The following is a 19081-nucleotide window of genomic DNA, read 5'->3' on the forward strand; positions in this document are numbered from 1 at the left end:
GTTCTGACGTACTTCAGACACTTCCTACTTGCATTTTTTAACCTAATTGACACGATCGAGCATCATAAAACTTAATCTGGGCAATGTTTGCACTTGCAGCCGATGACTGCATTTCCTGTGCGTCTATATGGCAGCGCTGAGTAGCAGTGTGTGGAAACGAAAGACAGGGACGGACGTAAAGCAATCAGTACGAATAAGAAAGTATGCAGAGCCTCTGGTAGCTCAGTTGGTAGAGCGGTGGACTGTAGTGGAGGATTCACAGTTATCCATAGGTCGCTGGTTCAAATCCGGCCCAGAGGACTGTTTTTCTAATCTCAGGAGCAAAGAGGCTCCAGAGCATGCCCACTCGGTCAGAACCTCCCTATGTTTTAAACCTGTTTTAAAGGAAATTCATTTGCTCAGCTTCTAGTAGCTAGTTGATAATCATGGGATAGTTAGCCTTCGTAGGATAATGATATTTCTTCGAATTATAGTAAAATTGCTTGCTCTTACAGGCATTACTCGTTTAATGTGCTATATAGGTCACATAGTCGCACCAATATTCAGCCGTTTCATAGACATCTCGTTTTTAATACAAACGTAGAAACTACACCCCTGAGCCTATCGCTGCTACTTCCTCGGCGAGAAACGCTTATTACAGAAAATTTAGACTAAACGAAGGTTCCACCGAGATTCGAACTCGGATCGCTGGATTCAGAGTCCAGAGTGCTAACCGTTACACCATGGAACCAGACAGGAGAATGGGACTCGTAAATACACTTAGCAGTGTTCTGACGTACTTCAGACACTTCCTACTTGCATTTTTTAACCTAATTGACACGATCGAGCATCATAAAACTTAATCTGGGCAATGTTTGCACTTGCAGCCGATGACTGCATTTCCTGTGCGTCTATATGGCAGCGCTGAGTAGCAGTGTGTGGAAACGAAAGACAGGGACGGACGTAAAGCAATCAGTACGAATAAGAAAGTATGCAGAGCCTCTGGTAGCTCAGTTGGTAGAGCGGTGGACTGTAGTGGAGGATTCACAGTTATCCATAGGTCGCTGGTTCAAATCCGGCCCAGAGGACTGTTTTTCTAATCTCAGGAGCAAAGAGGCTCCAGAGCATGCCCACTCGGTCAGAACCTCCCTATGTTTTAAACCTGTTTTAAAGGAAATTCATTTGCTCAGCTTCTAGTAGCTAGTTGATAATCATGGGATTCTTAGCCTTCGTAGGATAATGATATTTCTTCGAATTATAGTAAAATTGCTTGCTCTTACAGGCATTACTCGTTTAATGTGCTATATAGGTCACATAGTCGCACCAATATTCAGCCGTTTCATAGACATCTCGTTTTTAATACAAACGTAGAAACTACACCCCTGAGCCTATCGCTGCTACTTCCTCGGCGAGAAACGCTTATTACAGAAAATTTAGACTAAACGAAGGTTCCACCGAGATTCGAACTCGGATCGCTGGATTCAGAGTCCAGAGTGCTAACCGTTACACCATGGAACCAGACAGGAGAATGGGACTCGTAAATACACTTAGCAGTGTTCTGACGTACTTCAGACACTTCCTACTTGCATTTTTTAACCTAATTGACACGATCGAGCATTATAAAACTTAATCTGGGCAATGTTTGCACTTGCAGCCGATGACTGCATTTCCTGTGCGTCTATATGGCAGCGCTGAGTAGCAGTGTGTGGAAACGAAAGACAGGGACGGACGTAAAGCAATCAGTACGAATAAGAAAGTATGCAGAGCCTCTGGTAGCTCAGTTGGTAGAGCGGTGGACTGTAGTGGAGGATTCACAGTTATCCATAGGTCGCTGGTTCAAATCCGGCCCAGAGGACTGTTTTTCTAATCTCAGGAGCAAAGAGGCTCCAGAGCATGCCCACTCGGTCAGAACCTCCCTATGTTTTAAACCTATTTTAAAGGAAATTCATTTGCTCAGCTTCTAGTAGCTAGTTGATAATCATGGGATTCTTAGCCTTCGTAGGATAATGATATTTCTTCGAATTATAGTAAAATTGCTTGCTCTTACAGGCATTACTCGTTTAATGTGCTATATAGGTCACATAGTCGCACCAATATTCAGCCGTTTCATAGACATCTCGTTTTTAATACAAACGTAGAAACTACACCCCTGAGCCTATCGCTGCTACTTCCTCGGCGAGAAACGCTTATTACAGAAAATTTAGACTAAACGAAGGTTCCACCGAGATTCGAACTCGGATCGCTGGATTCAGAGTCCAGAGTGCTAACCGTTACACCATGGAACCAGACAGGAGAATGGGACTCGTAAATACACTTAGCAGTGTTCTGACGTACTTCAGACACTTCCTACTTGCATTTTTTAACCTAATTGACACGATCGAGCATTATAAAACTTAATCTGGGCAATGTTTGCACTTGCAGCCGATGACTGCATTTCCTGTGCGTCTATATGGCAGCGCTGAGTAGCAGTGTGTGGAAACGAAAGACAGGGACGGACGTAAAGCAATCAGTACGAATAAGAAAGTATGCAGAGCCTCTGGTAGCTCAGTTGGTAGAGCGGTGGACTGTAGTGGAGGATTCACAGTTATCCATAGGTCGCTGGTTCAAATCCGGCCCAGAGGACTGTTTTTCTAATCTCAGGAGCAAAGAGGCTCCAGAGCATGCCCACTCGGTCAGAACCTCCCTATGTTTTAAACCTATTTTAAAGGAAATTCATTTGCTCAGCTTCTAGTAGCTAGTTGATAATCATGGGATTCTTAGCCTTCGTAGGATAATGATATTTCTTCGAATTATAGTAAAATTGCTTGCTCTTACAGGCATTACTCGTTTAATGTGCTATATAGGTCACATAGTCGCACCAATATTCAGCCGTTTCATAGACATCTCGTTTTTAATACAAACGTAGAAACTACACCCCTGAGCCTATCGCTGCTACTTCCTCGGCGAGAAACGCTTATTACAGAAAATTTAGACTAAACGAAGGTTCCACCGAGATTCGAACTCGGATCGCTGGATTCAGAGTCCAGAGTGCTAACCGTTACACCATGGAACCAGACAGGAGAATGGGACTCGTAAATACACTTAGCAGTGTTCTGACGTACTTCAGACACTTCCTACTTGCATTTTTTAACCTAATTGACACGATCGAGCATTATAAAACTTAATCTGGGCAATGTTTGCACTTGCAGCCGATGACTGCATTTCCTGTGCGTCTATATGGCAGCGCTGAGTAGCAGTGTGTGGAAACGAAAGACAGGGACGGACGTAAAGCAATCAGTACGAATAAGAAAGTATGCAGAGCCTCTGGTAGCTCAGTTGGTAGAGCGGTGGACTGTAGTGGAGGATTCACAGTTATCCATAGGTCGCTGGTTCAAATCCGGCCCAGAGGACTGTTTTTCTAATCTCAGGAGCAAAGAGGCTCCAGAGCATGCCCACTCGGTCAGAACCTCCCTATGTTTTAAACCTATTTTAAAGGAAATTCATTTGCTCAGCTTCTAGTAGCTAGTTGATAATCATGGGATTCTTAGCCTTCGTAGGATAATGATATTTCTTCGAATTATAGTAAAATTGCTTGCTCTTACAGGCATTACTCGTTTAATGTGCTATATAGGTCACATAGTCGCACCAATATTCAGCCGTTTCATAGACATCTCGTTTTTAATACAAACGTAGAAACTACACCCCTGAGCCTATCGCTGCTACTTCCTCGGCGAGAAACGCTTATTACAGAAAATTTAGACTAAACGAAGGTTCCACCGAGATTCGAACTCGGATCGCTGGATTCAGAGTCCAGAGTGCTAACCGTTACACCATGGAACCAGACAGGAGAATGGGACTCGTAAATACACTTAGCAGTGTTCTGACGTACTTCAGACACTTCCTACTTGCATTTTTTAACCTAATTGACACGATCGAGCATTATAAAACTTAATCTGGGCAATGTTTGCACTTGCAGCCGATGACTGCATTTCCTGTGCGTCTATATGGCAGCGCTGAGTAGCAGTGTGTGGAAACGAAAGACAGGGACGGACGTAAAGCAATCAGTACGAATAAGAAAGTATGCAGAGCCTCTGGTAGCTCAGTTGGTAGAGCGGTGGACTGTAGTGGAGGATTCAAAGTTATCCATAGGTCGCTGGTTCAAATCCGGCCCAGAGGACTGTTTTTCTAATCTCAGGAGCAAAGAGGCTCCAGAGCATGCCCACTCGGTCAGAACCTCCCTATGTTTTAAACCTATTTTAAAGGAAATTCATTTGCTCAGCTTCTAGTAGCTAGTTGATAATCATGGGATTCTTAGCCTTCGTAGGATAATGATATTTCTTCGAATTATAGTAAAATTGCTTGCTCTTACAGGCATTACTCGTTTAATGTGCTATATAGGTCACATAGTCGCACCAATATTCAGCCGTTTCATAGACATCTCGTTTTTAATACAAACGTAGAAACTACACCCCTGAGCCTATCGCTGCTACTTCCTCGGCGAGAAACGCTTATTACAGAAAATTTAGACTAAACGAAGGTTCCACCGAGATTCGAACTCGGATCGCTGGATTCAGAGTCCAGAGTGCTAACCGTTGCACCATGGAACCAGACAGGAGAATGGGACTCGTAAATACACTTAGCAGTGTTCTGACGTACTTCAGACACTTCCTACTTGCATTTTTTAACCTAATTGACACGATCGAGCATTATAAAACTTAATCTGGGCAATGTTTGCACTTGCAGCCGATGACTGCATTTCCTGTGCGTCTATATGGCAGCGCTGAGTAGCAGTGTGTGGAAACGAAAGACAGGGACGGACGTAAAGCAATCAGTACGAATAAGAAAGTATGCAGAGCCTCTGGTAGCTCAGTTGGTAGAGCGGTGGACTGTAGTGGAGGATTCACAGTTATCCATAGGTCGCTGGTTCAAATCCGGCCCAGAGGACTGTTTTTCTAATCTCAGGAGCAAAGAGGCTCCAGAGCATGCCCACTCGGTCAGAACCTCCCTATGTTTTAAACCTATTTTAAAGGAAATTCATTTGCTCAGCTTCTAGTAGCTAGTTGATAATCATGGGATTCTTAGCCTTCGTAGGATAATGATATTTCTTCGAATTATAGTAAAATTGCTTGCTCTTACAGGCATTACTCGTTTAATGTGCTATATAGGTCCTATAGTCGCACCAATATTCAGCCGTTTCATAGACATCTCGTTTTTAATACAAACGTAGAAACTACACCCCTGAGCCTATCGCTGCTACTTCCTCGGCGAGAAACGCTTATTACAGAAAATTTAGACTAAACGAAGGTTCCACCGAGATTCGAACTCGGATCGCTGGATTCAGAGTCCAGAGTGCTAACCGTTGCACCATGGAACCAGACAGGAGAATGGGACTCGTAAATACACTTAGCAGTGTTCTGACGTACTTCAGACACTTCCTACTTGCATTTTTTAACCTAATTGACACGATCGAGCATTATAAAACTTAATCTGGGCAATGTTTGCACTTGCAGCCGATGACTGCATTTCCTGTGCGTCTATATGGCAGCGCTGAGTAGCAGTGTGTGGAAACGAAAGACAGGGACGGACGTAAAGCAATCAGTACGAATAAGAAAGTATGCAGAGCCTCTGGTAGCTCAGTTGGTCCACATTCGAGTCGCAGCCGCGGTGCGGGACGGACGTGTGGCGGCTGGCTTGGCGTCTTGAAGTAAACAACGGCTGTTTGCTGTCACGAGGTTAGTTACTGCGTTACCTTTGCGAGTTAGGTTATGTTTCCTGATTTCAAGATAGAATGAACGCGATTGCTGTCATGAGGAAAGACACGATTAAATTTACTTTCGACCGAAATTTCTTGAGGCCTAAGGCATATGAAGTTAAACAGTGGTTACTCGATTCTGTTAAGATAACTGGCAATGACATAATAGGTGTGCATTTATCGTTCGTTTCAAATGCGGCTTTTGTGAAGCTGACCAACCCGGATTTGTGTGTCTCTATTATGGATAAGTGTGGCGGAGTACTGAAGTTTAAACATTCCGACGGTACGGTGAGTGATGTTTCCGTCTCACACGCCGGATTAGGCATACGTACAATTAGGGTCTTTGAGTTGCCATTTGAGGTTCCTGCAGAGGAAGTTAATACAATCCTTCGTCCGTATGGCCGTGTTATTTCGAATATTGCTGAAAAATGGTCGGAGCCACATATGTTTCCTGTCCTGAATGGAGTCCGCCAAGTTAAGATAGATCTTCAAAGGCACATACCGTCATCTGTAAATGTATGTGGACACCGCGCTATAGTTATCTACGACGGTCATCCCAAGACATGTGCATTGTGCAACTCACCAGAGCACATACGCAGTGAATGTAGCAAACGGCGTGTCGCACAGCTACCGACCGGGGAGGTTGCGGTTCCTGGCGCTGCTGTCAGCCTTCAGTTAACGTACGCGGCTGCCACGTACGGTCACAAATCTGCAGAAACGTCAACAGTTGAGCACGTGGAACAAGTCGAAGCACTGGCGGCCGCCACAACCGCCCCAGAGTTGGCCGGCTCTGTGGATGACCGGGCAGCTGCTGTTAGGCCCTCTTACGCCGTCACAACTGCGATATGTGATACGGAAGGCAGACAAACAGAACTGCGGGAGATGATACAGTCATGCAAAGACGTAGGTCCTGAACAGCCGTCTTCGGACTCGCAGCGGCACGAAGTTCCCCAAGAATATACCAAGTCACCGACGGATGTCGACAAACACCTCGACCTCCCGCCTGACGCACAGGGCGAACGAGCTGAAAGGATGTCGCGTGATGGCGACGCTGGTATCCGTAACCCAGTCGTACACCACCCGGAAATGCAAGGTGGCCAAACTCCGGAACCCCAACCGACAGATGCGGCAGTGAAAGAACCCCCAACTGAGGCTCTTAGAGAAATTAACGCGAGGATCTCTGAGACAACGACAGAACCGCTCTCACCACTGTCTTCTTCCACCGAACCACCAGAACATTCGCCTGACTTGTCTCCTACGGGATCCCTGCGGAGGAGGAAGAAGTCAAAAAAGCGTCGTTTGGCACACCAAGCGGCAGAGTCTTTGGCCCCAGCTCTCAGGGAAAAGCTGAAACATCTACAGAACAAGGATCGGAAGGCAGAAGATCTGGAGCCAGCAGGGACTACTGGGCACCCAAACAGAAAGGAAAGGCAAAAAGACCCGGGGGGTGAACATCACCCATCGCAAACTGGGATCACGACCAAAGTTACAGAAGGTGGTTCATTGCCAGGTCAACACGCACCAGCAGCACCAGTCAATTGGGCGGACGATGACGCAGAACGGGGTGTCGATCACATGGACGGTGACCCAAGTCAAGAAGAAGACCTTTTTTATTAATAGAGTTGCCTTGAGACTCCACAAGGGACTGATGACGACAGACAGATTTCATATGAAAGTATTATGCAGTCAATAAACTTACCTGAACTATCTGGCACATGCTCCGAACTTATAATGTGACCACATTAAATATTAACAAAATTCAAAATGCCACTAAAATAGCCGCACTTCAAGATTTTCTCTATCAGTCGGACACCGATATTGCCCTTTTACAGGAAGTGCTCATTCGAGACCTTCTTATCCCAGGATTCAATGCTATTATAAATGTTTCTCTTGAACATAGTTGTGGGACGGCTATTCTTGCCAGAGAGGGCATCGAAATGACAGACGTTTGTAAATTAGACTCTGGGAGGGGCATTCGGTGTAACATCCATAATACAGCTATTATAAATGTTTATGCACCATCAGGCAACAATGCACGAGACGAAAGGGCCACGTTTTACAAACGTGATATCTTAATTTTACTTCAGGACAATCCTGCTGATGTTTTGCTTGGAGGTGACTGGAATTGCGTACTCAATGACAAGGACCAACGGCCAAATTTTAATAAGTCCGAGGAGTTACAGTATCTGGTGTCGCACATGAAATGGTCAGATGCTTGGGAACTGAAATTTCCTACATTGGTCAAATTTACTTACTTTAGTAGCAGGTCGCAAAGTAGGATTGACCGATTCTATGTCTCATCTACTTTAGAACATGATGTTGCTGGCGTTGAAGTAATACCTACCTTTATTTCCGACCACCTAGGCGTTAAGTGCAGCATACGGTTAAGAAAACAGTCGGCTTACTGGGGCAGGCCCTTATGGAAACTGAATATAAGCATGTTATTGGAGGACGCCTTAGCTGCAGAAATACAAGAGACTTGGCGGGCCGCCTTAAGAGTGCGTCACAAACATCGGTCCAACGTTGAATGGTGGACCGCTGTGGCGAAGAAAAAATTAAGGGCGACTCTGATAGCGTTTAGCAAGGAGAGGATGAGGTGGATAAGACACACAACAGAGTTCCACTACGCCTGCTTACGCGATCTTTACGAGGAGCCAATGTCCCAGGATATCTTAATACAGATCAACAAAACAAAAGCAGAGCTACTCAATATTAAGAGATCACAGCTAGAGGGATTAAAAATCAGATCGCACTCACATAGTATCGTGGACGACGAAAATGCCTCAATATATCACCTCATACAACACGCCAAACAAAGGCGACGAAATTTTATAGGGTCCCTCAGAGCCGAAGATCAGAGAGTCCTCACGAGCCAGAAGGACATGATCGACGAGGCGTATCGATTTTACAATACCCTATATAGTGTCAATCAGATAGACGACAATGCTGTACGAGACCTTTTATCATCAACAGGCCTAGAGAACACTATAACGGAAGAGGACAACCGCAACTTCTATGCTGACCTCACCAAGGATGACGTTTTTGACGTAATTAGGTGCTCACCTTCTAAGAAGTCACCAGGTCCAGATGGGCTGCCACTGGAGTTTTACCGAACGTATTGGCACATTATAGGCAATGCATTCACGGACATGATCAACGAAATTCTTCATGGGGTGGATGTCCCAGTGGCCTTCAAACAGAGCATAACAGTGTTACTTCCAAAGGGCAGGACCACAGGTTTAAAGGATATCACAAAGACACGGCCCATAAGCCTATTGAATTCTGACTACAAAATCGTAGCTAGGGTTCTTAAAGAAAGACTGCAACCGATTTTAGGAAAGATCATCGGTAGTCATCAGACTTGCCTTCCAGGGCGCAGTATCTTTACAACTGTAAGTGCGTACAGGGACATAGTTTCCATTTTTGCAAATACAACAGCAAATGGTGGTCTGGCTTTTATAGACTTTAGCAAGGCATTTGACAGGGTCAATCATGACTATCTTCTGAAAACCATGACCTACATGGGATTTAATGATGGTAATGTGAACGTTTTAGCCAACATCTTAAATGGTTTAACAACGAAAGTAACTATTAATGGTCATCGCACTAAAGATATTCCCATAGCCAGTGGAGTCCCTCAGGGGAGTCCATTGTCAATGATGTTATACGTAGTTGCCTTGGAACCACTTTTAAGGAGGTTAGACGACGTATTAGAGGGCATGCTAGTGTCAGGCATGAAACAGGTGACGAACGCATTCGCAGATGACGTAGGAGTGATAATTCGCAGCGCCGCGGACATCGCAACGTTAACAGATAACGCAGTCGTACTGCACCGCATCTGGTGCGAGAATCAATGACACGAAGAGCGTTTTTCTAAATCTGCACGGACTATCTGACGTCACCATCACTTGGACGAGGAGTGTGGACCGGCATACTGCCCTGGGAGTTACCCTCTACAGCTGCCCTCTTCGGATAATAGCATCTAACTGGAAAACTGTACTCGACAAGATCCGTGGCGCGCTCATTTTAAATCATATGAGGGACGTCAATATCAAGCAAAAAATTAAGTTGATAAACTTAGCAGTTTTATCCAGAGCAACTTACATCGGACAGATTTTGCCAATACCCAAAGGAATAGCTAAAGCGATAATGTCCACCATATGTAGACACATTTGGCACGGGAATATCTTTCGAGTTGCTGTGGACACGTTGACTTTACCACCCGACGAGGGAGGCCTCGGTCTCACAGATGTCCACAAAAGATCTACTGCCTTATTCCTTAAGCGGTCTTTGCAAGTTATCGAAAGTCAACCAGACGGTCTGACAGCTAAATTATTTAACTTTTTCAAACCACAAAGCTTCCAACCGCCGATAGATATAAGTCTGATTAATTATAAATTAAAACATATTAGGTTCTTCTACTTTGAATTAAGCTACATGAGCTGTATAGTACGGGATAAACGCAAGAGAAACTATCGCTATATATTCAATAGTTTACGAACGGCGGCAAATTGCAATAAAATACAGGCCAAGAGCCCAAACCGCGACTGGAAAACTGTATGGAACAACATTAACAACAAGTTACTACCCACGGAAGTTCAGGTGGCATGGTACAGAGTGGTGAATAACGTCATTAGTACTAACGAGAAACTCCATTCCATAGGTCTCAGTGACACAAACACTTGTCAGAAATGCAACGAGACTGACACTTTGGATCACCGTTTTGTCTGCAAAGGGTGTAAAGATATTTGGGAAGAGGTAAAGCAGCAGGTCGCCTTTCTGACCCGCAGCGATGGGAGAGAGCTAAATTTGAATCTAATTTTCTTCCCAGAAAAGGTCTTTTTTCCTACACCAAAACATAATGCAATATTATGGCTTCTTGGGAACTACGTAAGTTACATTGTCAATTCGAAAGGTGACGATAATATTATGGAATACCGGACATATCTCCATCAGCAATACTTCAAAATACTCCACAAACAAGATCACAAAAAGAATTTTGGAAATATGTTAAGAATCCTGTTCCACAAACAGGGAGTAGGTTAAGATGCCCCAGTAACAATCATCCTCAGGAAGAAGCGAGCTAAAGTAGGGGACTGCCGGTGAGGGTGAAGTACGGTGGGGACTTCGTGTGCCCCGTGGCCGCTACGGTAGCCGTGAAGGCCTCATCAGAACCCCGAAACAGCTATGCTTACGGCGGTATCACAAATAGCAGCTGCATTTAGAATCCCACTTCATGCTTTTCCCGAAGGGGATCTTCAAATTAATTTCCTGCTTTCATTTCAAATAAAAAAAAAAAAAAAAAATAACAAATATAAAAAAAATATCTAAATACAATAAAACAAAAAAAAAAAAAAAAAGTTGGTAGAGCGGTGGACTGTAGTGGAGGATTCACAGTTATCCATAGGTCGCTGGTTCAAATCCGGCCCAGAGGACTGTTTTTCTAATCTCAGGAGCAAAGAGGCTCCAGAGCATGCCCACTCGGTCAGAACCTCCCTATGTTTTAAACCTATTTTAAAGGAAATTCATTTGCTCAGCTTCTAGTAGCTAGTTGATAATCATGGGATTCTTAGCCTTCGTAGGATAATGATATTTCTTCGAATTATAGTAAAATTGCTTGCTCTTACAGGCATTACTCGTTTAATGTGCTATATAGGTCACATAGTCGCACCAATATTCAGCCGTTTCATAGACATCTCGTTTTTAATACAAACGTAGAAACTACACCCCTGAGCCTATCGCTGCTACTTCCTCGGCGAGAAACGCTTATTACAGAAAATTTAGACTAAACGAAGGTCCCACCGAGATTCGAACTCGGATCGCTGGATTCAGAGTCCAGAGTGCTAACCGTTACACCATGGAACCAGACAGGAGAATGGGACTCGTAAATACACTTAGCAGTGTTCTGACGTACTTCAGACACTTCCTACTTGCATTTTTTAACCTAATTGACACGATCGAGCATTATAAAACTTAATCTGGGCAATGTTTGCACTTGCAGCCGATGACTGCATTTCCTGTGCGTCTATATGGCAGCGCTGAGTAGCAGTGTGTGGAAACGAAAGACAGGGACGGACGTAAAGCAATCAGTACGAATAAGAAAGTATGCAGAGCCTCTGGTAGCTCAGTTGGTAGAGCGGTGGACTGTAGTGGAGGATTCACAGTTATCCATAGGTCGCTGGTTCAAATCCGGCCCAGAGGACTGTTTTTCTAATCTCAGGAGCAAAGAGGCTCCAGAGCATGCCCACTCGGTCAGAACCTCCCTATGTTTTAAACCTATTTTAAAGGAAATTCATTTGCTCAGCTTCTAGTAGCTAGTTGATAATCATGGGATTCTTAGCCTTCGTAGGATAATGATATTTCTTCGAATTATAGTAAAATTGCTTGCTCTTACAGGCATTACTCGTTTAATGTGCTATATAGGTCACATAGTCGCACCAATATTCAGCCGTTTCATAGACATCTCGTTTTTAATACAAACGTAGAAACTACACCCCTGAGCCTATCGCTGCTACTTCCTCGGCGAGAAACGCTTATTACAGAAAATTTAGACTAAACGAAGGTTCCACCGAGATTCGATCTCGGATCGCTGGATTCAGAGTCCAGAGTGCTAACCGTTACACCATGGAACCAGACAGGAGAATGGGACTCGTAAATACACTTAGCAGTGTTCTGACGTACTTCAGACACTTCCTACTTGCATTTTTTAACCTAATTGACACGATCGAGCATTATAAAACTTAATCTGGGCAATGTTTGCACTTGCAGCCGATGACTGCATTTCCTGTGCGTCTATATGGCAGCGCTGAGTAGCAGTGTGTGGAAACGAAAGACAGGGACGGACGTAAAGCAATCAGTACGAATAAGAAAGTATGCAGAGCCTCTGGTAGCTCAGTTGGTAGAGCGGTGGACTGTAGTGGAGGATTCACAGTTATCCATAGGTCGCTGGTTCAAATCCGGCCCAGAGGACTGTTTTTCTAATCTCAGGAGCAAAGAGGCTCCAGAGCATGCCCACTCGGTCAGAACCTCCCTATGTTTTAAACCTATTTTAAAGGAAATTCATTTGCTCAGCTTCTAGTAGCTAGTTGATAATCATGGGATTCTTAGCCTTCGTAGGATAATGATATTTCTTCGAATTATAGTAAAATTGCTTGCTCTTACAGGCATTACTCGTTTAATGTGCTATATAGGTCACATAGTCGCACCAATATTCAGCCGTTTCATAGACATCTCGTTTTTAATACAAACGTAGAAACTACACCCCTGAGCCTATCGCTGCTACTTCCTCGGCGAGAAACGCTTATTACAGAAAATTTAGACTAAACGAAGGTCCCACCGAGATTCGAACTCGGATCGCTGGATTCAGAGTCCAGAGTGCTAACCGTTACACCATGGAACCAGACGGGAGAATGGGACTCGTAAATACACTTAGCAGTGTTCTGACGTACTTCAGACACTTCCTACTTGCATTTTTTAACCTAATTGACACGATCGAGCATTATAAAACTTAATCTGGGCAATGTTTGCACTTGCAGCCGATGACTGCATTTCCTGTGCGTCTATATGGCAGCGCTGAGTAGCAGTGTGTGGAAACGAAAGACAGGGACGGACGTAAAGCAATCAGTACGAATAAGAAAGTATGCAGAGCCTCTGGTAGCTCAGTTGGTAGAGCGGTGGACTGTAGTGGAGGATTCACAGTTATCCATAGGTCGCTGGTTCAAATCCGGCCCAGAGGACTGTTTTTCTAATCTCAGGAGCAAAGAGGCTCCAGAGCATGCCCACTCGGTCAGAACCTCCCTATGTTTTAAACCTATTTTAAAGGAAATTCATTTGCTCAGCTTCTAGTAGCTAGTTGATAATCATGGGATTCTTAGCCTTCGTAGGATAATGATATTTCTTCGAATTATAGTAAAATTGCTTGCTCTTACAGGCATTACTCGTTTAATGTGCTATATAGGTCACATAGTCGCACCAATATTCAGCCGTTTCATAGACATCTCGTTTTTAATACAAACGTAGAAACTACACCCCTGAGCCTATCGCTGCTACTTCCTCGGCGAGAAACGCTTATTACAGAAAATTTAGACTAAACGAAGGTTCCACCGAGATTCGAACTCGGATCGCTGGATTCAGAGTCCAGAGTGCTAACCGTTACACCATGGAACCAGACAGGAGAATGGGACTCGTAAATACACTTAGCAGTGTTCTGACGTACTTCAGACACTTCCTACTTGCATTTTTTAACCTAATTGACACGATCGAGCATTATAAAACTTAATCTGGGCAATGTTTGCACTTGCAGCCGATGACTGCATTTCCTGTGCGTCTATATGGCAGCGCTGAGTAGCAGTGTGTGGAAACGAAAGACAGGGACGGACGTAAAGCAATCAGTACGAATAAGAAAGTATGCAGAGCCTCTGGTAGCTCAGTTGGTAGAGCGGTGGACTGTAGTGGAGGATTCACAGTTATCCATAGGTCGCTGGTTCAAATCCGGCCCAGAGGACTGTTTTTCTAATCTCAGGAGCAAAGAGGCTCCAGAGCATGCCCACTCGGTCAGAACCTCCCTATGTTTTAAACCTATTTTAAAGGAAATTCATTTGCTCAGCTTCTAGTAGCTAGTTGATAATCATGGGATTCTTAGCCTTCGTAGGATAATGATATTTCTTCGAATTATAGTAAAATTGCTTGCTCTTACAGGCATTACTCGTTTAATGTGCTATATAGGTCACATAGTCGCACCAATATTCAGCCGTTTCATAGACATCTCGTTTTTAATACAAACGTAGAAACTACACCCCTGAGCCTATCGCTGCTACTTCCTCGGCGAGAAACGCTTATTACAGAAAATTTAGACTAAACGAAGGTTCCACCGAGATTCGAACTCGGATCGCTGGATTCAGAGTCCAGAGTGCTAACCGTTACACCATGGAACCAGACAGAAGAATGGGACTCGTAAATACACTTAGCAGTGTTCTGACGTACTTCAGACACTTCCTACTTGCATTTTTTAACCTAATTGACACGATCGAGCATTATAAAACTTAATCTGGGCAATGTTTGCACTTGCAGCCGATGACTGCATTTCCTGTGCGTCTATATGGCAGCGCTGAGTAGCAGTGTGTGGAAACGAAAGACAGGGACGGACGTAAAGCAATCAGTACGAATAAGAAAGTATGCAGAGGCTCTGGTAGCTCAGTTGGTAGAGCGGTGGACTGTAGTGGAGGATTCACAGTTATCCATAGGTCGCTGGTTCAAATCCGGCCCAGAGGACTGTTTTTCTAATCTCAGGAGCAAAGAGGCTCCAGAGCATGCCCACTCGGTCAGAACCTCCCTATGTTTTAAACCTATTTTAAAGGAAATTCATTTGCTCAGCTTCTAGTAGCTAGTTGATATTCATGGGATTCTTAGCCTTCGTAGGATAATGATATTTCTTCGAATTATAGTAAAATTGCTTGCTCTTACAGGCATTACTCGTTTAATGTGCTATATAGGTCACATAGTCGCACCAATATTCAGCCGTTTCATAGACATCTCGTTTTTAATACAAACGTAGAAACTACACCCCTGAGCCTATCGCTGCTACTTCCTCGGCGAGAAACGCTTATTACAGAAAATTTAGACTAAACGAAGGTTCCACCGAGATTCGAACTCGGATCGCTGGATTCAGAGTCCAGAGTGCTAACCGTTACACCATGGAACCAGACAGGAGAATGGGACTCGTAAATACACTTAGCAGTGTTCTGACGTACTTCAGACACTTCCTACTTGCATTTTTTAACCTAATTGACACGATCGAGCATTATAAAACTTAATCTGGGCAATGTTTGCACTTGCAGCCGATGACTGCATTTCCTGTGCGTCTATATGGCAGCGCTGAGTAGCAGTGTGTGGAAACGAAAGACAGGGACGGACGTAAAGCAATCAGTACGAATAAGAAAGTATGCAGAGCCTCTGGTAGCTCAGTTGGTAGAGCGGTGGACTGTAGTGGAGGATTCACAGTTATCCATAGGTCGCTGGTTCAAATCCGGCCCAGAGGACTGTTTTTCTAATCTCAGGAGCAAAGAGGCTCCAGAGCATGCCCACTCGGTCAGAACCTCCCTATGTTTTAAACCTATTTTAAAGGAAATTCATTTGCTCAGCTTCTAGTAGCTAGTTGATAATCATGGGATTCTTAGCCTTCGTAGGATAATGATATTTCTTCGAATTATAGTAAAATTGCTTGCTCTTACAGGCATTACTCGTTTAATGTGCTATATAGGTCACATAGTCGCACCAATATTCAGCCGTTTCATAGACATCTCGTTTTTAATACAAACGTAGAAACTACACCCCTGAGCCTATCGCTGCTACTTCCTCGGCGAGAAACGCTTATTACAGAAAATTTAGACTAAACGAAGGTTCCACCGAGATTCGAACTCGGATAGCTGGATTCAGAGTCCAGAGTGCTAACCGTTACACCATGGAACCAGACAGGAGAATGGGACTCGTAAATACACTTAGCAGTGTTCTGACGTACTTCAGACACTTCCTACTTGCATTTTTTAACCTAATTGACACGATCGAGCATTATAAAACTTAATCTGGGCAATGTTTGCACTTGCAGCCGATGACTGCATTTCCTGTGCGTCTATATGGCAGCGCTGAGTAGCAGTGTGTGGAAACGAAAGACAGGGACGGCCGTAAAGCAATCAGTACGAATAAGAAAGTATGCAGAGCCTCTGGTAGCTCAGTTGGTAGAGCGGTGGACTGTAGTGGAGGATTCACAGTTATCCATAGGTCGCTGGTTCAAATCCGGCCCAGAGGACTGTTTTTCTAATCTCAGGAGCAAAGAGGCTCCAGAGCATGCCCACTCGGTCAGAACCTCCCTATGTTTTAAACCTATTTTAAAGGAAATTCATTTGCTCAGCTTCTAGTAGCTAGTTGATAATCATGGGATTCTTAGCCTTCGTAGGATAATGATATTTCTTCGAATTATAGTAAAATTGCTTGCTCTTACAGGCATTACTCGTTTAATGTGCTATATAGGTCACATAGTCGCACCAATATTCAGCCGTTTCATAGACATCTCGTTTTTAATACAAACGTAGAAACTACACCCCTGAGCCTATCGCTGCTACTTCCTCGGCGAGAAACGCTTATTACAGAAAATTTAGACTAAACGAAGGTTCCACCGAGATTCGAACTCGGATAGCTGGATTCAGAGTCCAGAGTGCTAACCGTTACACCATGGAACCAGACAGGAGAATGGGACTCGTAAATACACTTAGCAGTGTTCTGACGTACTTCAGACACTTCCTACTTGCATTTTTTAACCTAATTGACACGATCGAGCATTATAAAACTTAATCTGGGCAATGTTTGCACTTGCAGCCGATGACTGCATTTCCTGTGCGTCTATATGGCAGCGCTGAGTAGCAGTGTGTGGAAACGAAAGACAGGGACGGACGTAAAGCAATCAGTACGAATAAGAAAGTATGCAGAGCCTCTGGTAGCTCAGTTGGTAGAGCGGTGGACTGTAGTGGAGGATTCACAGTTATCCATAGGTCGCTGGTTCAAATCCGGCCCAGAGGACTGTTTTTCTAATCTCAGGAGCAAAGAGGCTCCAGAGCATGCCCACTCGGTCAGAACCTCCCTATGTTTTAAACCTATTTTAAAGGAAATTCATTTGCTCAGCTTCTAGTAGCTAGTTGATAATCATGGGATTCTTAGCCTTCGTAGGATAATGATATTTCTTCGAATTATAGTAAAATTGCTTGCTCTTACAGGCATTACTCGTTTAATGTGCTATATAGGTCACATAGTCGCACCAATATTCAGCCGTTTCATAGACATCTCGTTTTTAATACAAACGTAGAAACTACACCCCTGAGCCTATCGCTGCTACTTCCTCGGCGAGAAACGCTTATTACAGAAAATTTAGACTAAACGAAGGTTCCACCGAGATTCGAACTCGGATCGCTGGATTCAGAGTCCAGAGTGCTAACCGTTACACCATGGAACCAGACAGGAGAATGGGACACGTAAATACACTTAGCAGTGTTCTGACGTACTTCAGACACTTCCTACTTGCATTTTTTAACCTAATTGACACGATCGAGCATTATAAAACTTAATCTGGGCAATGTTTGCACTTGCAGCCGATGACTGCATTTCCTGTGCGTCTATATGGCAGCGCTGAGTAGCAGTGTGTGGAAACGAAAGACAGGGACGGACGTAAAGCAATCAGTACGAATAAGAAAGTATGCAGAGCCTCTGGTAGCTCAGTTGGTAGAGCGGTGGACTGTAGTGGAGGATTCACAGTTATCCATAGGTCGCTGGTTCAAATCCGGCCCAGAGGACTGTTTTTCTAATCTCAGGAGCAAAGAGGCTCCAGAGCATGCCCACTCGGTCAGAACCTCCCTATGTTTTAAACCTATTTTAAAGGAAATTCATTTGCTCAGCTTCTAGTAGCTAGTTGATAATCATGGGATTCTTAGCCTTCGTAGGATAATGATATTTCTTCGAATTATAGTTAAATTGCTTGCTCTTACAGGCATTACTCGTTTAATGTGCTATATAGGTCACATAGTCGCACCAATATTCAGCCGTTTCATAGACATCTCGTTTTTAATACAAACGTAGAAACTACACCCCTGAGCCTATCGCTGCTACTTCCTCGGCGAGAAACGCTTATTACAGAAAATTTAGACTAAACGAAGGTTCCACCGAGATTCGAACTCGGATCGCTGGATTCAGAGTCCAGAGTGCTAACCGTTACACCATGGAACCAGACAGGAGAATGGGACTCGTAAATACACTTAGCAGTGTTCTGACGTACTTCAGACACTTCCTACTTGCATTTTTTAACCTAATTGACACGATCGAGCATTATAAAACTTAATCTGGGCAATGTTTGCACTTGCAGCCGATGACTGCATTTCCTGTGCGTCTATATGGCAGCGCTGAGTAGCAGTGTGTGGAAACGAAAGACAGGGACGGACGTAAAGCAATCAGTACGAATAAGAAAGTATGCAGAGCCTCTGGTAGCTCAGTTGGTAGAGCGGTGGACTGTAGTGGAGGATTCACAGTTATCCATAGGTCGCTGGTTCAAATCCGGCCCAGAGGACTGTTTTTCTAATCTCAGGAGCAAAGAGGCTCCAGAGCATGCCCACTCGGTCAGAACCTCCCTATGTTTTAAACCTATTTTAAAGGAAATTCATTTGCTCAGCTTCTAGTAGCTAGTTGATAATCATGGGATTCTTAGCCTTCGTAGGATAATGATATTTCTTCGAATTATAGTAAAATTGCTTGCTCTTACAGGCATTACTCGTTTAATGTGCTATATAGGTCACATAGTCGCACCAATATTCAGCCGTTTCATAGACATCTCGT

At 44.0% G+C, this 19081-nt stretch overlaps 34 non-coding genes across 34 annotated transcripts; 17 read left to right on the top strand and 17 right to left on the bottom strand.

Annotated features, from left to right (window-relative positions):
* The first annotated feature begins 211 nt into the window (after window positions 1-211).
* On the top strand, window positions 212-300 carry Trnay-gua. Its single transcript is given in 2 exon segments — window positions 212-248; window positions 265-300. It is a non-coding gene; the product is annotated as a tRNA-Tyr (tRNA).
* A 358-nt stretch (window positions 301-658) lies between these two features.
* Trnaq-cug lies at window positions 659-730 on the bottom strand. Its single transcript has one exon. It is a non-coding gene; the product is annotated as a tRNA-Gln (tRNA).
* A 248-nt stretch (window positions 731-978) lies between these two features.
* Window positions 979-1067, top strand: Trnay-gua. The gene is given in 2 exon segments: window positions 979-1015; window positions 1032-1067. It is a non-coding gene; the product is annotated as a tRNA-Tyr (tRNA).
* Window positions 1068-1425: 358 nt separating this feature from the next.
* On the bottom strand, window positions 1426-1497 carry Trnaq-cug. Its single transcript has one exon. It is a non-coding gene; the product is annotated as a tRNA-Gln (tRNA).
* Window positions 1498-1745: 248 nt separating this feature from the next.
* Window positions 1746-1834, top strand: Trnay-gua. Its single transcript is given in 2 exon segments — window positions 1746-1782; window positions 1799-1834. It is a non-coding gene; the product is annotated as a tRNA-Tyr (tRNA).
* Window positions 1835-2192: 358 nt separating this feature from the next.
* On the bottom strand, window positions 2193-2264 carry Trnaq-cug. Its single transcript has one exon. It is a non-coding gene; the product is annotated as a tRNA-Gln (tRNA).
* Window positions 2265-2512: 248 nt separating this feature from the next.
* Window positions 2513-2601, top strand: Trnay-gua. Its single transcript is given in 2 exon segments — window positions 2513-2549; window positions 2566-2601. It is a non-coding gene; the product is annotated as a tRNA-Tyr (tRNA).
* A 358-nt stretch (window positions 2602-2959) lies between these two features.
* Trnaq-cug lies at window positions 2960-3031 on the bottom strand. Its single transcript has one exon. It is a non-coding gene; the product is annotated as a tRNA-Gln (tRNA).
* Window positions 3032-3279: 248 nt separating this feature from the next.
* On the top strand, window positions 3280-3368 carry Trnay-gua. The gene is given in 2 exon segments: window positions 3280-3316; window positions 3333-3368. It is a non-coding gene; the product is annotated as a tRNA-Tyr (tRNA).
* A 358-nt stretch (window positions 3369-3726) lies between these two features.
* On the bottom strand, window positions 3727-3798 carry Trnaq-cug. Its single transcript has one exon. It is a non-coding gene; the product is annotated as a tRNA-Gln (tRNA).
* Window positions 3799-4046: 248 nt separating this feature from the next.
* Trnay-gua lies at window positions 4047-4135 on the top strand. Its single transcript is given in 2 exon segments — window positions 4047-4083; window positions 4100-4135. It is a non-coding gene; the product is annotated as a tRNA-Tyr (tRNA).
* Window positions 4136-4493: 358 nt separating this feature from the next.
* Trnaq-cug lies at window positions 4494-4565 on the bottom strand. Its single transcript has one exon. It is a non-coding gene; the product is annotated as a tRNA-Gln (tRNA).
* A 248-nt stretch (window positions 4566-4813) lies between these two features.
* Trnay-gua lies at window positions 4814-4902 on the top strand. Its single transcript is given in 2 exon segments — window positions 4814-4850; window positions 4867-4902. It is a non-coding gene; the product is annotated as a tRNA-Tyr (tRNA).
* A 358-nt stretch (window positions 4903-5260) lies between these two features.
* On the bottom strand, window positions 5261-5332 carry Trnaq-cug. Its single transcript has one exon. It is a non-coding gene; the product is annotated as a tRNA-Gln (tRNA).
* Window positions 5333-11503: 6171 nt separating this feature from the next.
* On the bottom strand, window positions 11504-11575 carry Trnaq-cug. Its single transcript has one exon. It is a non-coding gene; the product is annotated as a tRNA-Gln (tRNA).
* A 248-nt stretch (window positions 11576-11823) lies between these two features.
* On the top strand, window positions 11824-11912 carry Trnay-gua. Its single transcript is given in 2 exon segments — window positions 11824-11860; window positions 11877-11912. It is a non-coding gene; the product is annotated as a tRNA-Tyr (tRNA).
* A 358-nt stretch (window positions 11913-12270) lies between these two features.
* On the bottom strand, window positions 12271-12342 carry Trnaq-cug. Its single transcript has one exon. It is a non-coding gene; the product is annotated as a tRNA-Gln (tRNA).
* Window positions 12343-12590: 248 nt separating this feature from the next.
* Window positions 12591-12679, top strand: Trnay-gua. Its single transcript is given in 2 exon segments — window positions 12591-12627; window positions 12644-12679. It is a non-coding gene; the product is annotated as a tRNA-Tyr (tRNA).
* Window positions 12680-13037: 358 nt separating this feature from the next.
* Window positions 13038-13109, bottom strand: Trnaq-cug. Its single transcript has one exon. It is a non-coding gene; the product is annotated as a tRNA-Gln (tRNA).
* A 248-nt stretch (window positions 13110-13357) lies between these two features.
* On the top strand, window positions 13358-13446 carry Trnay-gua. Its single transcript is given in 2 exon segments — window positions 13358-13394; window positions 13411-13446. It is a non-coding gene; the product is annotated as a tRNA-Tyr (tRNA).
* Window positions 13447-13804: 358 nt separating this feature from the next.
* On the bottom strand, window positions 13805-13876 carry Trnaq-cug. The gene has a single exon. It is a non-coding gene; the product is annotated as a tRNA-Gln (tRNA).
* A 248-nt stretch (window positions 13877-14124) lies between these two features.
* Trnay-gua lies at window positions 14125-14213 on the top strand. Its single transcript is given in 2 exon segments — window positions 14125-14161; window positions 14178-14213. It is a non-coding gene; the product is annotated as a tRNA-Tyr (tRNA).
* A 358-nt stretch (window positions 14214-14571) lies between these two features.
* Trnaq-cug lies at window positions 14572-14643 on the bottom strand. Its single transcript has one exon. It is a non-coding gene; the product is annotated as a tRNA-Gln (tRNA).
* A 248-nt stretch (window positions 14644-14891) lies between these two features.
* On the top strand, window positions 14892-14980 carry Trnay-gua. The gene is given in 2 exon segments: window positions 14892-14928; window positions 14945-14980. It is a non-coding gene; the product is annotated as a tRNA-Tyr (tRNA).
* A 358-nt stretch (window positions 14981-15338) lies between these two features.
* Trnaq-cug lies at window positions 15339-15410 on the bottom strand. The gene has a single exon. It is a non-coding gene; the product is annotated as a tRNA-Gln (tRNA).
* A 248-nt stretch (window positions 15411-15658) lies between these two features.
* Trnay-gua lies at window positions 15659-15747 on the top strand. The gene is given in 2 exon segments: window positions 15659-15695; window positions 15712-15747. It is a non-coding gene; the product is annotated as a tRNA-Tyr (tRNA).
* A 358-nt stretch (window positions 15748-16105) lies between these two features.
* Window positions 16106-16177, bottom strand: Trnaq-cug. The gene has a single exon. It is a non-coding gene; the product is annotated as a tRNA-Gln (tRNA).
* A 248-nt stretch (window positions 16178-16425) lies between these two features.
* On the top strand, window positions 16426-16514 carry Trnay-gua. Its single transcript is given in 2 exon segments — window positions 16426-16462; window positions 16479-16514. It is a non-coding gene; the product is annotated as a tRNA-Tyr (tRNA).
* Window positions 16515-16872: 358 nt separating this feature from the next.
* Window positions 16873-16944, bottom strand: Trnaq-cug. Its single transcript has one exon. It is a non-coding gene; the product is annotated as a tRNA-Gln (tRNA).
* Window positions 16945-17192: 248 nt separating this feature from the next.
* Window positions 17193-17281, top strand: Trnay-gua. Its single transcript is given in 2 exon segments — window positions 17193-17229; window positions 17246-17281. It is a non-coding gene; the product is annotated as a tRNA-Tyr (tRNA).
* A 358-nt stretch (window positions 17282-17639) lies between these two features.
* Window positions 17640-17711, bottom strand: Trnaq-cug. The gene has a single exon. It is a non-coding gene; the product is annotated as a tRNA-Gln (tRNA).
* A 248-nt stretch (window positions 17712-17959) lies between these two features.
* Trnay-gua lies at window positions 17960-18048 on the top strand. Its single transcript is given in 2 exon segments — window positions 17960-17996; window positions 18013-18048. It is a non-coding gene; the product is annotated as a tRNA-Tyr (tRNA).
* Window positions 18049-18406: 358 nt separating this feature from the next.
* Trnaq-cug lies at window positions 18407-18478 on the bottom strand. The gene has a single exon. It is a non-coding gene; the product is annotated as a tRNA-Gln (tRNA).
* Window positions 18479-18726: 248 nt separating this feature from the next.
* Trnay-gua lies at window positions 18727-18815 on the top strand. The gene is given in 2 exon segments: window positions 18727-18763; window positions 18780-18815. It is a non-coding gene; the product is annotated as a tRNA-Tyr (tRNA).
* The last annotated feature ends 266 nt before the right edge of the window (window positions 18816-19081 follow it).

The sequence above is a fragment of the Schistocerca americana genome, unplaced genomic scaffold (assembly GCF_021461395.2).
Source record: "Schistocerca americana isolate TAMUIC-IGC-003095 unplaced genomic scaffold, iqSchAmer2.1 HiC_scaffold_103, whole genome shotgun sequence".
Lineage (NCBI taxonomy): Eukaryota > Metazoa > Arthropoda > Insecta > Orthoptera > Acrididae > Schistocerca > Schistocerca americana.